We start from the raw sequence: 19,467 nt of genomic DNA on the forward strand, positions 1-19,467 counted from the left end.
TAACAGAACCCTAATAGACTTAATCTTGGCCACTGGTGAAAAGGTCTCATCATAATCAACTCCCGGAGTTTGAGAATAACCCTTTGCAACCAGTCGTGCCTTATAAGTGTGTACATTACCATCCATGTCGGTCTTCTTCTTGAAGATCCATTTGCACCCAACTATCTTACGATCAGGTACATTGTCAACCAAGTTCCAAACTTGATTGTCATACATGGACTGTATCTCGCTATCCATAGCCCCTTTCCATTTAGCAGCCTCAGGGCCTGCCATGGCTTCCATGTAGTTGTTAGGCTCATCCAGATTTACCAGTGTGTTATCACTGATAAGTGTCTCACCTTCTGCAGTAATATGAAAATCATAATAATGCTCAGGTGCATTCCTAACTCTGGTGGAACGCCTCAGAGGTATAGATTCTTCAGTCGGCTTAACAGGAGTTTCCTCCTCAGGTTGAGGGCTAGGGTTTGAGGTTCCTTCACCACTTGACTCTTGAATTTCCTCAAGGTCAATTTGCCTCCCACTGTCTCCTTGGCTCATGAATTCTCTCTCTCGAAAGAATTCTCTTCTTGCTACAAAGACCACATTATCACTGGGTCTGTAGAAGATGTAACCAAAGGATTTCTGTGGGTAGCCGATGAAAATACACCTTTCGCTTCAGGGTTCAAGCTTATCGTGAGTCTCGCGTCTCACGAAAGCCTCGCAACCCCAAATCTTGATGTGGTCTAGATTGGGAACTTTTCCAGTCCACAACTCGTGAGGTGTTTTGGCAACCTTCTTTGTAGGGACTAGATTAAGGATATGGGCAGCAGTCTCTAAGGCATACCCCCAAAACGAGATTGGTAGCGAAGCTCGACTCATCATGGAACAAACCATGTCCAACAAGGTCCGATTGCGCCTCTCAGCTACACCATTCAACTGTGGTGTCCTAGGAGGTGTCAATTGTGAGACAATCCTACATTCCTTAAGATAGTCAAGGAACTCAGTACTAAGATACTCACCACCACGATCGGATCGAAGCATCTTAATGTTCCTGCCCAACTGATTCTCCACTTCTTGCTTAAACTCTTTGAATTTCTCAAAGGTTTCTGACTTATGCTTGATTAGGTAGACATATCCATATCTACTAAAATCATCAGTAAAAGTCACATAGAACCGATTAGCATCTCTTGTGGCGGTTCTGAAGGGTCCACACACATCCGTGTGTATGAGGTCCAACAAACCTTCACCCCTAGCACAAGTGCCAGTAAAAGGTGACTTTGTCATTTTACCAAGCAAACAAGATTCACAACTATCATCTGACTTTAGGTCAAATGACTCCAAGACTCCATCCTTTTGGAGTTGGCCTATGCGTTTCTTGCTTACATGTCCAAGACGACAATGCCATAAGGATGCTTTATCTAAGCTAGTGGAAGAGTTAATACACAATACATTATTTCCTAGATTATCTACAACAGATACAGTTTCATACACACCATCACAAGGTAATGCTTTAAAATAAAGAACATTATTAAAGAAAGCATCAATACTACCATTATTATTATCAAAATAAAAGGTAAAACCTTGTTTATACAATGCATGAAAGGAAATAACATTTCTTGCCATTTCTGGCGAATAATAACATTTATTCAAATCTAATGTAAACCCACTATTTAGCACTAAGGAATAAACTCCTATCTTGGTGACAGGTGAAGCTTTCCTATTTCCCATGATCAAGTTTATCTTTCCCTGCTCCACATTCTCACTTCTTTTTAGTTCCTGCAAATCACAACATATGTGAATACCACAACCTGTATCAAGGACCCAAGACTTAGAATGAGGTGAGTTATTAGACAATATAGTGTATATACCTGCATGGTTGGGTTTTACTTTCCCATCCTTCAAATCTTGCTGGTACTTTGGGCAGTTTCGCTTCCAGTGCGACTTTTCATGGCAATAGAAGCATTTAGCCTCATTAAGGTTAGCAGAAGGAGTGACAAAACCTTTCTTGGTTTTGCTTGAAGAGGAGCCTTCAAGGGTCTTACCCTTGGTACCCTTAGAAGGGTTCTTTCTCTTCTTCCCTTTGCCATGCCCGATTGCCAAGACATTGGCCGCAGTTGGAGTAGGAGTAGGAGTAGTAATAACCGACTTACCCTTTAGACCACTTTCGGCGGTCTTCAAGAGTCCTTGAAGTTTGCTGAGGGTGAGTTCTTCCTTGTTCATGTGATATGTCATGCGGAATTGATCATAACACGATGGCAAGGAGTGCAAAATGATGTCTATTGCTAACTCCTCAGGGAAGTTCACATTCAGCTTCAGTAAACGGTTCACATACCTTTTCATTTTCTGCATGTGGCCCGTGATGGGTTCACCATCCTTCATTCGGGTTGTTATCATGGAGGAGATTATTTCATATCGCTCTTGACGAGCACTTTGATGGTAGCGGTCCATCAAGTCCTGGTGCATCTCAAAAGGATAATAGTCCTCATAGGACTTTTGGAGCTCGGCTGTCATGGTGGCCATCATGATGCATGTCACTTTTGTAGCATCTCTTTCATGTACCTCATATTCAGCAAGCTCTTCAGGAGTAGCAGTTGGCTCGGGTACCTTCAGCTCCTTGTCGAGAACATATTCTTTGTTCTCATACCGAGTGACCATCCTGATGTTTCTGATCCAATCTGTAAAGTTGGACCCATCAAAGATGACTCTCCCACAAAGATTCATGAGAGAGAAGGAGCTAGTAGGGTTTGAGCCAGAAGCTTTGTTATTGGAAGACATCTGAAAAGAAGAGGGAATAGATTAGATTAGATATAGAGATAGTCCTTAACAAAACACCCAAATGTAATATTAAGGCTAGGACCCAACACAATATTTTATAACTTAGAAGAGGGATGCCGTAATCTAAGCTATAAGATATTTGAAGGTAGGTGAATGACGATTCACCAATTTCCACCATGAAAAACGAAATATTTAATTAGGTTTTAATTGGTTTAGAAACTCCTAGATTCTTTGAGATTCATTGAAATTTCTTCAATGGCATGTTTCAATCTCGAGTGTGCCCTTCAAGTTTTGTGACTGGGATGCCGAGGATCACAAAACAAGGTGTGAAGTAACCATGCAAATTACTTGGTACCCTTAATGTATTACCCCTCAATCGATGTGCCGGTTAACCACACACGCTCCATCGATACTATGATAAACATTAAGTCACCCTTTACCTACCTTGTTAAGTTCAAGTTAGTGTGCCGGTTAACCACACACGCTCCACTAACGACTTAAACAAAGTGTAAAGTGTAATTTCATGGATTAGCACCTTATTCACATTTTCCTAAAATAACTAAGACTGAGAATTCAATAAAGTTTAGTTACTTTAGTATTATCATTATACTTTTAATGAGAATTTATAAGTCCTTGTCCTACCCGTTCGGCTAACGACCCTCCACCGATCAAGGAAGCGGTGGGTGAGAGTAGACACCCATTAAGTTGCCATTTTATAGGCAACAACCTTATACCCCCTTATAGACCGGCTTCGTGAATGAGGCGTACTAGCGGTAAGACGACTTGATCTTATACATATATAAATATTATTAAACTTATAATATTATAAAGTATAAGGGTTGAATTTTAACTTTTAAAATTCTAGGGGTTGGAACTAAAGTTTTTAATATGACTTTACATGTTCCAAAACTTGAGGGCAAGTTTTGTAAACTTTCAAAACTTTTCATTTCTCATAACTTATGAGTTAATGGTTATTTAAAATGAAGACTCTTCATTTTTTGTAACCTATGTGTTCTTTTAATGGTTATTTATAAATGTGACTTTTGGTTATCCATAACTTAAGAACTAGTTATGGACTCCATTAAAACACATAAAGATCAAGAATTAATCTAATCAATTATTAGCACATAATTTCTATGATCTTCTAAACTCATATGTTTATGAATGTTCAGATCAAAAATTTCAAGAATTGTAAGTACATATACAAAACTTGAAATTTTGATACGAGCTTTTGAACAAAACTTCGATTTTCAAGTTTTTTTTTTTTTTTTTTTTTTTTTTTTTTTGCATCAAGTATCAAATAAACAAACCAGGCTCTGACACCACTGATGGGTTTTGAGCATTCTAACACTCCTATGGTGTACATGCAACCCTAGAAACCTTGGATCTATGTTTGACTATGATACATGCAAATAATTATTTTCCAAGGTTCTTATCCTATCTAGAATGGCATGGGGAACTTGAATCAAATAAAACTAGTAGAATTACTTACCTTGTAGTAGTAGTTGATTGCTTGGAGTTTGAGAGCCTAGCACCAATAATGTGGATGCCTCAAATGGAAGTCACAAATCACCACAAACTTGGAAACTTGAGAGAATAGTCACAAACTTCTTAAATCGGCCCTCTTACTTTACTCACCACAACTAGTGTGATTTCAAGAACCAAAGCCTCCTTTATATAGTGCGGTGGATTAGGATTACATTCATGTAAACCCTAATACCCATGTCTTTTCATTTCCATGAGATCCATGGGTTAAAGCTCCATGGAGTATCCATGGACTTTCCACGCAAGCCTAGCCCATTCCAAATAAGCATTAGCCCACACTATATAAATACAAGAGCCCATATTTAATTAGTCATACTTTTGATCTCTAAATTAATTCTAAATTAATTATAGATCAACACTAATTAAATAATATGATTTTATATTAATATATTAGAACTTATAATATATTAATAAATCATAACTTATACTATTCTCAAACGATTATCCATAAATTGTTCGGGTGAAGTGCAACCCAAATGGACCATGCCGGGTCGGGTCAAGTACATACCAAATATAGTTATAGACTTAGACACTATATCCAACAGAGACTAGGCAGACGACTGGGGTTTCTGGGAAGAAACTCAAGGGATTCGAATCGAGGTCGAAGGGCCAGCAGGGCCGGAGCCGTTGTAGGAAATGTGGCAAGGTGCATGAAGGAGTTTGCAGAGTGGGGGGATCGGGCTGCTATAAGTACGACAAGCTTGGGCACTTTGGCAGGGATTGTAGTGCCCCTACCCCCACCATTCATACATCAGACCTGATTTGCTTTCATTGCAATCAGAAGGGCCATAAAAAGGCCAACTGCCCGTGATTGACATCAGGAGCGCCAGTGGCGGTGCCAGCTCCAGCGACCCTGCGGATGACAGATGGCCGAAGGGGCATGTCAGATGCTCCAGTGGTGAGGAGCCGAGCCTTTTAGTTGACTGCCGAGGAGGCGTGTGCCACACCGGATGTGGTGACGGGTATGTTTTCTTCTCCCTAACTTTTATTACATGTCAGTTTTTGATATTTATATTCTATGTGTTTTGTTTAGGATCGTTCCTTGTGAACGGCATCCCAGTACAGGTGTTATTTGACTCGGGGGCTACCCGATCATTCGTATCTCTTGCACTCAGCAAGAGGTTTGCTGAGTCTTCAGGCACATTGGATTGTCCCTTAGAGGTCGAGATTGCGGACGACAGATCTGTCCGGGCGTTAGAGGTTTACAGAGATTGTGTCCCGAGGATGTATGACGAGCGTTACCTCATGGATTTGGTTCCCATTCCTTTGCGTGGGAAAAAGGTCATCATAGGCATGGATTGGTTGAGCCCTAATGGGGGCGGTGATCGATTGTGATCAATAGTTGGTTCGTGTCAGGACCCCAAGTGGGGGAGAGTTGGTGATTCAGGGCGAGAGGTCGCAGCATGGTCCGACTTTGTGTTCAGCAGCGAGAGCTAGGCACTACCTTCAGCAGGGTTGCGCAGGTTATGTCGCCTACGTTATGGATACCCGGGAGGCGGGTAAGGCGACCGTGAGTGATGTGCCAGTTATGCAGGAGTATCTGGATGTGTTCCCGGAGGATTTGTCTGGGATACCTCCGGAGAGACAGGTGGAGTTCAGGATTGACCTAGTTCCTGGTGCGGCTCCGATAGCCAAGGCACCATATCGGTTGGCTCCTCCCGAGATGCAGGAGTTGTCTACACAGCTGCAGGAGCTGTTAGACAAAGGATTTATCATACCGAGCAGTTCACCTTGGGGAGCCCTGATTCTGTTTGTGAAGAAGAAGGATGAGTCACATCGGATGTGTATAGACTACCGGGAGTTGAACAAGGTAACGACGAAATAGTCCCCGTAACCGGTTGAAAGAGACCGAAGGGGTAGGCCATCACCCAGATATGCTAGGCTGTATGTAATTATGCGTTTATAGGCTAGGATGCTATATGGTAGTGGTAGGGGTGAAATAGTCCCCGTATCCGGTTGAAAGAGACCGAAGGGGTAGGCCAACACCCAGATATGCTAGGTGGTTACCGGTTGAAAGAGACCGAAGGGGTAGGCCAGCACCCAGATATGCTAGGCGGTTACCGGTTGAAAGAGACCGAAGGAGTAGGCCAACACCAAGATATGCTAGGCGGTTACTGGTTGAAAGAGACCGAAAGGGTAGGTTGGGCACCCAGTAATGCTTGTCAGTATGTTATTTGTATGCTATGTGGTATGATGGGAGAACCCACTAAGCTTCGTCCTTACGATTTTCAGTTTTTGTTTTATGTACTTCTTCTTCAAAAGGAAAGGAGTCGGCATGATTGCAGCGCATCACACCATGATTTGCGCACATGAGATTCTTGGGAGTTATACTATGATGTTGTTTTATCGTGACATTTTTTGACTATTGATACATTGGTTTTGTTATGAGTTGATACTATGGGTGTTTTCAGACAAATGGTTTTATAATTATTAAATTAAAAATAAAATTTTTGGTCGTAAATTTTGGGATGTTACAAAATGCATAACCGACTTGTAAATCACAACTTATATATCTCCATTTGAAGAATAGAATATATTATCGTCTTAGAATTACCCATGATTGAATCCATGAACTAATCTCTAAGTGTGGGTTTATCTAATACTCAAATATCCATTTTCTAAGTACACATGAATATTGTAGTAATCCTATTTCAATGTCTAATCTCCATAGACAATCTACAATCCATTCATGACAGTCTTAATTCACTACTTACTTCCAAAAGTATGAGCGACCGTGGAATTTTGAATAATGAAATCATTCAGGAAGTAACACATGCAAAGTGAAACTCAAGAATAAATAATTGAAGAAGGCAATACCCATACTCATAAATAATTCTCTATTATTTAATCACCAAATTTAATTACATTTATTTTTGTTAGAAAGTTTCAAAACTGTCAACTAAATACTAAAACTAATATAGTCTCTCAAGCCTATGCTCCTAGCATGTTGGTTGTGGTTAACCCTGCTCAGAGCCTTTGTCAAAGGATCTGCAAAATTGTCTTCTGATGATACTCGTTTCACCAGGAGATGCCCATCTTCAACTCTATGTCTGATGTATTGGTACTTTATGTTGATATGCATGGATCTACCATGATCCGTTGGTTCTTTAGCCACAACAACCGCACCTTCATGAACGCAGAACAATTCCATTTGCTCTTGAATGGTCGGGACTACTCTGAGATCGCCGATAAAGTTCTTCAAACAATACGCTTCCTTTGATGCCTCACTTTTTGTGATGTACTCTGACTCACAAGTATATTTATCCACCATTGACTTCTTGAACTCTTCTAAGTCACCGCTCCACCATTCAAAAAGAAGACCTAACCAGTTTGAGAACAAAATATTTCATGATGTGTTTGAAAGTTGGCATCACTATAACCAATCATTCTCAACGTATCACTGCCTCCAAGAACTAGGAACATGTCTTTTGTTCTCTGCAAATATTAGAGAATGTTCTTAACTTTTGTCCAATGAGCTCTGCCAGGATTTCCTTGAAATCGACTAACCATGCTCAAAGCATAAGCCACATAAGGGGAGTACATGTCATAGCATACATGATCGATCCTATAGCCGAACCATATAGGACTCGACTCATGTCATCTATTTCTTCCTCAATACTTGGACTTTGAGTGTTACTCAACTTGACAGTACAGTGAATGGGTAAATCCCTTTCTTGGAGTTCTCCATATTGAAAAGCTTTAATATTTTGTCGAAGTATGTACTATGACTAAGGCCAATGAGACGTCTATTTCTGTCCCTCAAAATCCTTATCCCAAGAATATAGTCTGCTTACCCTAGATCCTTCACAGAGAAACACTTCCCAAGACAAAATTTAACTTCTTGCAAGGTTGGAATGTCATTTCCTATAAGAAGTATGTCATCAACATAGAATACTAGGAAAGTTAGTATACTCCCACTAGCTTTGACATACACACATGAATCATCCTCACTCCTAGAGAATCCAAACTCTTTGACTTTCTCATGGAAGCAAAGATTCTAGTTGCGATATACATGTTTCAATCCATAAATGGTTTTCTTCAGCTTTCACACTCTATCAGGATACTTGGCATCTATAAAACCTTATGGCTGACTCATATAGACGTTCTCAGTTAACTTCCCATTTAGGAAAGCAGTTTTAATATCCATTTGCCATTCCTCATAATCATAAAAGGCAACTATGGAAAGAATATTCCTGATTGACTTGATCTTAGCCACTGGTGAGAAGGTGACATCATAGTCAACCCCTTGAGTTTGAGTAAAGCCCTTCGCAACCAGTCAAGCATTGAACGTGTGTACTTTACCATATATGTTGGCCTTTTTCTTTAAGATCCATTTGCAACCTACTATCTTCCGACCATGTTCATGATCAACCAAGTTCCATACTTAGTTATCATATATGGACTGAATCTCACTGTCCATTGCCTCCTTCTATTTAGCAGCCTCAGGGCCTGACATTGCTTCCTTGTAGTTAGCAGGTTCTTCTAAATTTTCCAGTGTTCTATCACTAATAAACATGTCCCCTTCTGCAGTAATATGGAAACTATAGAATTCTGGTGCAATGCTAACCCTATTGGACCGAAGAAGAGGTGAATTATCAATGGGCTCAACAAGAGTCTCATCCTCTGGCTAAGTGCTAGTGTTATTCAAGGTTCCTTCATTGAATGATTCTGGAATTTCTTCTAGATCAATGACACTCCCACTGTCCTCTTTGAATATGATCTCTCTCTCGCGAAAGACTCCTCTTCGTGCTACAAAGACCACATTCTTACTTGGTCTGTAGAACAAGTATCCAAAAGACTTCTGTGGGTAGCCAATGAAAATACATCTCTTGACTCTAGGTTCTAACTTGTCATGAGTTTCTCGTCTCATGAGAGTTTGACAACCCCATACCTTGATTTGTGCGAGAGAGGGTACTTTTCCTATCCACAACTCATGAGGTGTTTTGCAAACCTTCTTAGTCGGAACAAGATTTAGGATACATGCGGTTGTATCTAAGGCATACCCTCAGAAAGGTATTGGAAGGGAAGATCAAATCATCATGGAATGAACGATATCAAGTAAGGTTCGATTATGCCTCTCAACCACACCATTAAGCTGGGGTGTTCTGGGAGGAGTCAGTTGTGAAACTATTCCACATTCCTTTAGATAGTCGTGGAACTCGATATTAAGATACTCTCCACCTTTGTTAGATCGAAGCATCTTTATCTTCCTACCCAATTGATTCTCGACCTCGTGCCTAAATTCTTTGAACTTTTCAAAAAGTTTCTTATTTATGTTTGATTAAGTAGATATACCCATATCTACTATAATCATCCGTAAAAGTCACGTAGTATCGATTTGCATCCCTTGTAGCATATTTGAAGGGCCCACACACATCTGTATGGATAAGGTCCAACAATCATTCACCTTTTTACATGTTTTAGTGAAAGTTGATTTTGTCATCTTGCCCAAAAGACAAGACTCACATTCATCATCTGAACTTAAGTCAAAAGATTCCAATACTCCATCCTTTTGGAACCGGGCGATGCATTTCTTGTTAATGTGCACAAGACGACAATGCCACAAGCAGGCTTTCTCTACACCATTAGACGGATAAATGTGAAATACACTATTGCCTAAGTTATCAATACAAATCATAGTTTCATACACACCATTACAAGGTGAATGTTTAAACATAATAAACACCATTTTTATAAGCCAAAATCAAACCATTGACATCATTAAATGAATATCGAAAACCTTGTTCGAACAATGCATGAAAAGAAATAATGTTTCATGACATTTCTGACGAATAATAGAAATTAATAAAGTATATCCTAACATCACCACCAAGCACAAGACCGTAAGTTCTAATCTTGATAACAGGTGAAGATCACCTATTCCTCATGATCAGATTTATTTTTCCATGCTCCACTTCCTCACTTTCTCTTAGCCTCGGAAAATCAGAACAAATGTGGAAACTACATCCTATGTCAAGGACCCAAGAACGAGTAAGTTGTGAGTTATGGACTTGAATAGTGTACATACCTGCCGAAGACGGATTAATTTTGCCATCCTATGCGCTTGGTCGTTACAATAGTAGCAAGTAGCCTCCTTGAGACCATTCATAGCTGGAATATCAACGTTGGTCTTTACCTTCGACCCACCGCTAGACCCTATAGCATGGGCCTTTCCCGTCCAGGTTGATTGAGGATTGGCCTTCCTCTTATTTTCCTCTATTTTGTCCAATGTCCAAGACATGATCACTTATCATAAAAGGGGCCTGATTCTTCTTCATCCCCGATTTAGTAGTTTGCAACAAGTTGTGGAGTTGGGTCAATGTGGTCTCTGTGTTGTTCAAATGATAAGTTAACATAAACTGATCATAACTAGGAGGTAAAGAGTTAAGGACCATATCTATGGCTAACTCCTCGTCAAAAGACACATTGGGCTTTTCCAAACGCTCCACCTTTCTCTGCATTCTTTGCACGTGGGTGCATACATAATCTCATTCCTTCAAATTTCATGCCATTAACGAATCGAGGACCTCATACCTTTCTTGACGTGCTTTCTTGTAAAACTTTTCAGCAAGATCCAAGCATATCTCGTATGCACAATAGTCCTCGTAGTACTTTTGCAACTCAGATACCATAATCGCAACCATTATGCAAGCGACCTTTGTTATGTCGTGATAGTGTTGTTTGTAAGTGGAAAGCTCCTCAAGAGTAACAATTGACTCATCGACTTCGATTAGAGGTTTGTCGAGAACATATTCCTTGTTCTCGTATCGAAGAGTCATTTTGATATTTTGCATCCAGTTCATGTAGTTTGGACCAATTAGTTTCTCTTTCGATAAGATCGATAAAAGAGTGAAGTTGGAGTTGTTGGTAGAGGTTTGAGCAACATCAACATCTGAAGTAGACATCTTTATAAGAGAGATATTTTTAGTTATTTGACACAAATCCTTAATATTTTAAGCCAAAACAAATATTTAAGGCTAGGATTCAAATACAATTCACAATCAAGAAGAAGGATGTCATAGTCTTATGACATATTTATAAGGTAGCTAAAACAATTCACCAATTTCAATCTATGAAATTCCTAGATCTTTTGAGATTCATCGAATCTTATCAATGGCATGTTTAATATAAGATTATGCTCTTCTATTTGTGACTGGGATACTGAGGATCACAAACAAGATGTGAATAACCATGCAAACCCGCTCGACAACCTCGATGTTATTTATCATCTTCAATTGATGTATCGGTTAACCACACACGCTCCATCAAGAATGATAATTTACAATTTGTACCATCCTTCAACTTTAATTAGTGTTCCAGTTAACTACGCACGCTCCACTAATGACACATAAAGAATGGTGTGCGTTTTCATGGATTAGTATACATTTCACATTTTTCCTAAAGTAACTAGAGTGAGATTTTAAAGAAGGTTCTAGTACTTTATATCATTATACTTTTAATAAGGTTATGTCCTGTCAAACCTGTTCGGATAATGACCTTCCACCACCTAAGACATCGGTGGGTGAAAAGGACACCCATTCAATGATCATTTAATAGGTTGTTTCCTTATACCCTCTTTATAGCATGGTTTCGTGAATGAGGCGTACTATTGATTCGACTGACTTTTCTTATACATATAGTAATTAAATTTTTTAATAATATCTGTAAGGTGTATTTTAAAACTTTTCAAATTACAAGGTTTAAATGTTAATTATCTGAATTAAACGTTTAATTAATTAATATTAAACCAGTTATGATTTATCTTTATCTTTCAATTAAACAATTAATTAAATTAAATAAATCATTTAGGGATTAAATAATAATAATTCAAATTTAATCCTAATCCAAAACCCTTCTGATTTTTAAAATTAGGGTTTAGGGTTATCAGGTTTTAATTATTCAAATTTTAAGGCATTTAAAATAATAATTAAGGAAACAAGATAAACCTAACGGACCCCCTCCCCCATTTTCGAAAATAGGGTTAGGGAGGATAGGGTTTCAAGAAACCCTAGCAAAGTCGAAATTCTCAAGGGCTAGGGTTTATTTTTGATAAACTCTAATTTTTGATCTGTTCATTTTATGCACAATCAATAGAAAACTATGAAGCGAAATCCTTAACCCTTAAGTTAACATGCAATTTATAAAGGATCTATGTTTTCTCTAATTGATAGTAATAAACTATGAACATCAAGAAACCTAATTGTAGGGGTTGAAAATTTTGTAGTGAGGAGTCGAAATAGGTTGATTCTATAAGGAGTCGAAATCCTAATGATTTTAACTCTCTATGTATTTACAAGGCACTATTTGTATTCAAAGCTAGAATGTTTAGTCCTTGTATTTTTTTTTTACTCTGTTGTACCCTATAAATTGGGTAAGTACTAGAGTTGAGAGGAAATTTTGGGGCACTGTTCTTTGTCAAACACTCTCAAATACTTTGTACTCTCTTCAGACATACTACGGGCAAATCTGATCATATTTACGTGATGTGTTCTTACTGCGTTATTTAATTGATTTTGTGTTCGTTTATTGATTCTAACTCACGTCAGTTGGTATCAGAGCAGGATTCATTCAATCAATTTCAGTTTTCTTGTGTTTTTCATATTTTTAAATCGATTTTTCCGATTCAAAATATTCCGCAATCTGAATCAGAAAACTTGTTTCAATTGATTGTTTTGTTTCGATTCTGCACTCTGTTTGTTAGATTGATTGATTACTGGTTAATCTCTGTTTGGTTATCCTTTCAAATTTCTCTTTTTGAATCTAAAATCTCATTCATCCGTACAACAATGGCGAACTTCAACATGAATACTATGTCAAGTTTCTCACACTTGCTCGGATCATCAGCTAAGATTCCGATGCTTATTCCAGAATACTATGAGCAGTGGGCCGACAGAATGGAGGATTATCTTATTGGAATAAATGAAGATCTTTGGAGATCAGTCAAGAGAGGTAATTATCGTACCAGTTTGCTTGAACAAGTTGGAACTACTGGTTCTTCTGCTGATATGATGTTGAAAAAGGACAAACTGGAAGCTAATGATAAGAAATGTCTACGTGAACTACGTGGTGCTCTTCCACCAGTAGTTTACAATTACGTCCGAGGATGTTAAACTACAAAGGAGATTTGGGACACCTTGACAGAAAAATATCAAGGTAATGAGAAGACGAAGAAAAGTTCCATGAAGCAGTGTTTGTTGGAATTAGGTGAGTTCAAATAGAAGGACAACGAATCAATCGAGTCCTACTATGATCGTTTGAATGAACTGATATTCATATGTACTCGATACGGTGTTACTCGTTTGACTCTAGAATTATATGATACTTTTCTGATGGGATTGAGAAAAGAGTGGAGAAACATTAGTCTCATGATCAAAACTCAAGAAAGTTTCGATGGTTATTCGTTGGCAAATCTGTATAATGTTTGAAAGCTCATGAAAGTGAGATAAATGAAATTGCCGAAGAAGGAAAGTTAAGTTTGGGAGGACCAGTGACACTGATGTCGAAAGTGACTGCCAAGGAACCTGAAGTCGAATCTGTTGAAGAAGCTAATCTTGAAGAAGAAGGTTTTCTGGTTAATTATGATGATGAAGCTGTGGCTTACTACTCAAATAACAAAGTGAAGAAATTCTTCAAAAAGTATTTCAATCAGAAGTTCAAGAACAACAATGATTCTAAGGGGAATAGTTCGACTGGAAAGAATGTGAAGGTTGAGTCGAAAGAGGAAAAGAAAGAAGTAAAGAACATGGTTGAGAAGAAGGAGATGAAGCTTAAAGGTGATTCGGGTTATGATTGAAATTACTACAATGGGTCGAACCACTTAGCAAAGGACTGTATGCTGAGAAAGAAGGAAGAGAAGAAGGAGAGAGTGAAGGACGAAGCATATTATGCAGGAAAGATTGATGAGATAAAGGCTCGAACCAAAGGAATTTCTTTGATGTCTAAAGGAGATGATGAGGATGTAGGAACATATCAGATATGATCTTCAGGGTTTGATGATGAAGAGATGCGAAATCCTACGCATGGAGCTATGTATGAATAGTAGAAAGAAGGTGATTCTGATGAGGAGAAGATATGAAGAAGATGTTTTGTCACAACAAGTGCTGACAAATCTCCTACGACAGCAAAGGTACGTGATCTTCTTGAATCTCTTAATATTCCTTCAAATACTAATCATGCAGTTTTAACAGAATTTGATGATACTTTTTGCTTATCTTAATGATATGTTGATTTCCATGAGAAGAGAAGCTGAACAATCGAAATCATTGCTATATGATGTTCGAAACAAATTGGTAGTTAAGAAGAGTGTCATTGAGAGTTTAGAGCTAAAAATAAGAACTGTTACAGTAGATAGAGATTCTGTTAGGATAGATAACACGTTGTTAGTCAAACAGAGGAATATTTACTTTAATTCAGCTAAATGCTTGTATGCAAAATTGACTAAGCTGCATCATTCATCTGACATATGCAAAGAACAACATCGAAAGTTTCTTCCTTTTTGGCTTATAATAGAGAAAAGATAGATGAAACTTCTTTTGATTATGAAAAGAAGATATATGAATATGATAAATATTCCTAATGATTCATATAAATATGGAAGACCTAAGATTGATGATTTCTTGAATGCTGATGATCTTGTGAATATTGTTACTGAAACTTTAACTAAAAATGATCAAGTCAAGATTTTGAACATGACTGAGAAGTCGACATTTAATTCTCAACAAAATTTTGCTGATATCAATGATGATTATGATAATATCAGTGAATCTGAGGCTGAGGAAAGTGTCAATTGCTCACAATTGTCTATTTTTAATGTGACATCCCCAAATTTCTCGGCCAGAATAGACCGATTTAATTTATGCTTTTAAAATAAAGTCAGAGAAATCATTTTAAAAGATGTTGCAGAATTGGTCCCCAAAACAAAACATGATAGAAGTTTATCAAAACCTTTCTTTAAGAAATATATATTTTCATTATATATCAAAACCTCGGGATGTCATGTTCTGATACAGATCAAAAGCATAAACAAGACATTATAAGCCTTACAACATTTATTTATAACTACTGGCCTATAATCCAAAAATCTCTCATCATCATCCGACTATGCTCGGGGTTCACTACCTGTAATATAAAAAGCTGAGTGGGTCAGGCTTGGGATCCTGGTGAGCATATAGGGTTTTCAACCCACAATAATAATAAATCTATTAGATTCACCAATCAACAATAACCCTGATTACCCCTTCCCGTTATCCTCACTTTACGTCCCTAAACACCTATCACAAGGGGCCTAGCCTAAGGATTATCATCGGGGTGGACACTACTGCTAAGGGGACTCCTCAGCCATACATGTCCTTAAGGCAACCATGAGGGGGATGGAGTACGCCAATGAACATATAGTTCACCAACACCTACAAGTTGCGAACCTGCTAGTGTTCCACTGGACTGTCTAGAAAGGTCCGTGGTCGTCATCTATACTCCGCTAGACGACTACAACAAAAACAACAACAACAACATCGAGGCCTCTCATCATTTTAACACACATCGACTATTTCGTCTACCCATGTTTTACCCAACATATTTGTAGATAAAATACATATACAGTTTAAAACTTGTATAAAACATCTATTCAACAGTCAACTCAAATAAACAATTAATATAATTACACATAGCATGTATTTTAAAGAAAATACTTCATATCTATGTGTAAGGTGAAAGTGACTACACACTCACTTGATTTAATGATAATCGAGCAGCACTTCGTTTCCTAAAACGATTGTTTCTAATAAAACCGAGACTTTTATTAAGAAACCGGGCTCTGCGAGGGTTGGGCTTCAAAACCGAAAAGATAAATTTCTCGGGCTTCTCGGTCACTTCGGGACGTGTTTCGGGTGTTTGCTATGATATCGGGGCTTTGGGGGAAGTTGGAATGGAAGAAATATGGGTTTAGGGGTGTAAAATGACACTTTTCCAAAATATACCCGGGAGGTCTCGCACCCTTCTATTTATAGGGGCGAGGCTTCGGATCCGAGGGCTGAGAAGCGAACAGATGTCAGCAGATCCGACGGGCAGGTGGCGCGCACTTGCGAGGCTCGGACACCTGGTGCGACACGCGTCGGTGCGAGGTGAGGCGGCTTCAGATGCGAGGAGTCACCTGGGCACGCGTCGGACGGAGGCGAGGCGGCTTCGGACGACTCTCCGCATTCGGACACGCGTCTGCCAGCTAGTCGGATGACTCATCAGATCGGACACGCGGCATGCTGCGAGCGAGGGTGACGTGGCCGAACACCAGCCATACGAAATTCCTCGGTTTTAGCATTTTTTTCTCGATTTTTATGCCAAAACTTCTAAAATCCATAACTTTCGCATACGGGCTCCGTTTTTGACGTTCTTTATATGCACGCGTAGGTAAAATTACGCTCTACAACTTTCGTTTAGACTTCGTCGACTAATTTTTAATTTAATTTTAATATTATTATTTTTAACAGACCGGGACAGGAAATCCGTTAAAATTTCATAACTTCTTCATCCGACGTCCGTTTTCGTCTGTCTTTTTACCGTTGTACTACTATTGACGAGACCTTCGATTCTCGTTTAGGTTGTGTCGGCTAAAAATCACTCGATCTAAAATTCGAGTTTTTAGCTGTCTTCTGTTAAGCTGAAAGTTAGAAAAATCATAACTTCCTCATACGAAGTCAGATTTGGGCGTTATTTTTATACATACTCTCGGTTTAATGAACACTACAAATTTCGTTTAGATCACCAAGGCTAAAAAGTAGTTTATCAAAAACTCACTTTTTACGTCATTCGGCACCGTGCCGGTTTTGTCGCGAAACTTCGACATGTCATAACTTCTTCGTTATAACTCGGATTTCGGTATTCTTTATATATCCGGAATCCTTGTCACGACCAATACAACTTTCTTAATAGATATCGGCTTTATCTAATATTTATTTTTGACGCTCATTTTTATTCTTAATTAATTAAATCCTAATAATTAAGCATAAAACACATAATTCACATAATAATCACATAATTCCTTTTCATTTCTTCAAAAGGAGTTACAAAGGTTAATCTAGACTATTACGTCAATATTAATGCCTAGCCTAGAAACACGGGCGTCACAATTCTCCCCCCCTTAGGATGATTCTGTCCCCAGAATCACACATCAGCAAACAAATGCGGGTAGAGACTCATCATGTCACTCTCCGTTTCCCAGGTGAGATTTGGCCCATTCGCATGTTTCCAATGCACAAGCACTAAATCAACCATTTTGCGTCGCAACTTCTTAGTCTTACGGTCAACGATTGCCTCTTGTTCTTCAATTAACCTCTTGTTTTCATCCAACCTTAATTCAGAAATTGGAATTATGTCGGGCACATCTCCCGTGAACTTTCTCAAATAACACACATGAAAGGTGTTATGAATACCCTCTAATTCTTCTGGTAATTCTAGCTTGTAAGATTGATTCCCAATCCTCTGAAGAACCTTAAACGGTCCAATAAACCTTGGACTCAATTTTCCCCTCTTACCAAATCTTATAAGTCCCTTCCATGGTGAGACTTTAAGTAAAACCGAATCTCCAACTTCGAAGGATATCAGTTGTCTTTTCTTGTCAGCATAACTCTCTTGACGATCTTGAGCAGCTAACATCCTTTCCCTAATCACTTTCAACTTTTCAGCAGTCTGATGGACTATTTCAGGTCCCATAAACTGCTTTTCCCCAGCTTCCAGCCAACATGATGGCGTTCGACACTTTTCTCCATACAAAGCTTGGTAAGGTTCCATCTTAATGCTTGAGTGAAAACTATTATTATAGGAAAATTCTACCAGAGGTAAGTGTTCATCCCAGTTACCTTGGAATTCCAGGGTACATGCTCTCAGCATATCCTCCAACGTTTGAATTGTTCGTTCGCTCTGACCATCGGTTTGCGGATGGTAAGCTGTACTCAAACACAACTTGGTACCCAATTCCTCTTGTAGACTCCTCCAAAACCTTGAGGTAAAACGACTGTCACGATCTGATACAATCGTTAACGGAACACCGTGAAGCCTCACAATTTCCTTCACGTAAGAATTTGCAAGTTTATCCATAGACCATTTCTCATTGGCTGCTATGAAATACGCACTCTTAGTGAAGCGATCAACGACCACCCAAATCATGTCGTGACCGGTCCTTGTTCTGGGCAGTTTAGTCACAAAATCCATGGTGATGTCTTCCCATTTACCCATGGGTACAAGTAAAGGTTCTAAACTCCCATACGGTTTCTGATGTTGTGCCTTAACCCTAGCACATGTTACACACTCGACCACATACTTAACAACATCGAGCTTCATCGTCGGCCACCAGTAATAGGGTTTTAGATCCCTATACATTTTTGTGCTACCGGGATGAATCGAGTACATGGTTTTGTGAGCTTCTTCCATCAGAAGCTCTCTTACTCCTCCCGTATTAGGTACCCAAATCCTATCTTCGAATACCTTCAATCCTTGACCGTTTGTATCAAACACTAACGTTTTGCCCAAACGTTCTTCCTTTCGGTCATTTTTTTCTCTAAAGCTTCCTCTTGAGCTTTCTTTATACTTTCCACAATTGTTGAGACAACTTCAATTCTCAACGCTCTTGGCCTTTTCTTTTCAAGGTTTACCTTCCGACTGAGAGCATCATCAACAACATTTGCTTTAACAGGGTGGTAAAGTATCTCACAGTCGTAGTCCTTGAGTAACTCTAGCCAGCGTCGTTGCCTCATGTTCAATTCCTTCTGATTAAAGAGATATTGAAGACTCTTATGATCAGTGAAAAGTTTGCATTTAGTGCCATAAAGATAGTGCCTCCATATCTTTAAGGCGAATACTACCGCTGCCAACTCCAGATCATGAGTGGGGTAGTTCTTTTCATGCTCTTTCAATTGCCTCGATGCATACGCTATCACTTTATCCCTTTGGGTCAGAACACAACCTAACCCAACTCCAGAGGCATCACTATAAACTGCAAAGTCATCAACTCCTTCAGGTAACGAAAGAATCGGTGCTTCACACAATTTCTTCTTTAACTTCTCAAAAGCTTCCTTATGCTTCTCATTCCAAGTATAAGTATCTCCTTTGTAGGTCAAAGCTGTTAATGGAGTAGCGATCGAAGAAAATCCTTGGATAAACCTTTAGTAATATCCAACT

The sequence above is a fragment of the Lactuca virosa genome, chromosome 8 (genome assembly GCF_052849685.1).
Source record: "Lactuca virosa cultivar CGN04683 chromosome 8, Lactuca_virosa_CGN04683_v6, whole genome shotgun sequence".
Lineage (NCBI taxonomy): Eukaryota > Viridiplantae > Streptophyta > Magnoliopsida > Asterales > Asteraceae > Lactuca > Lactuca virosa.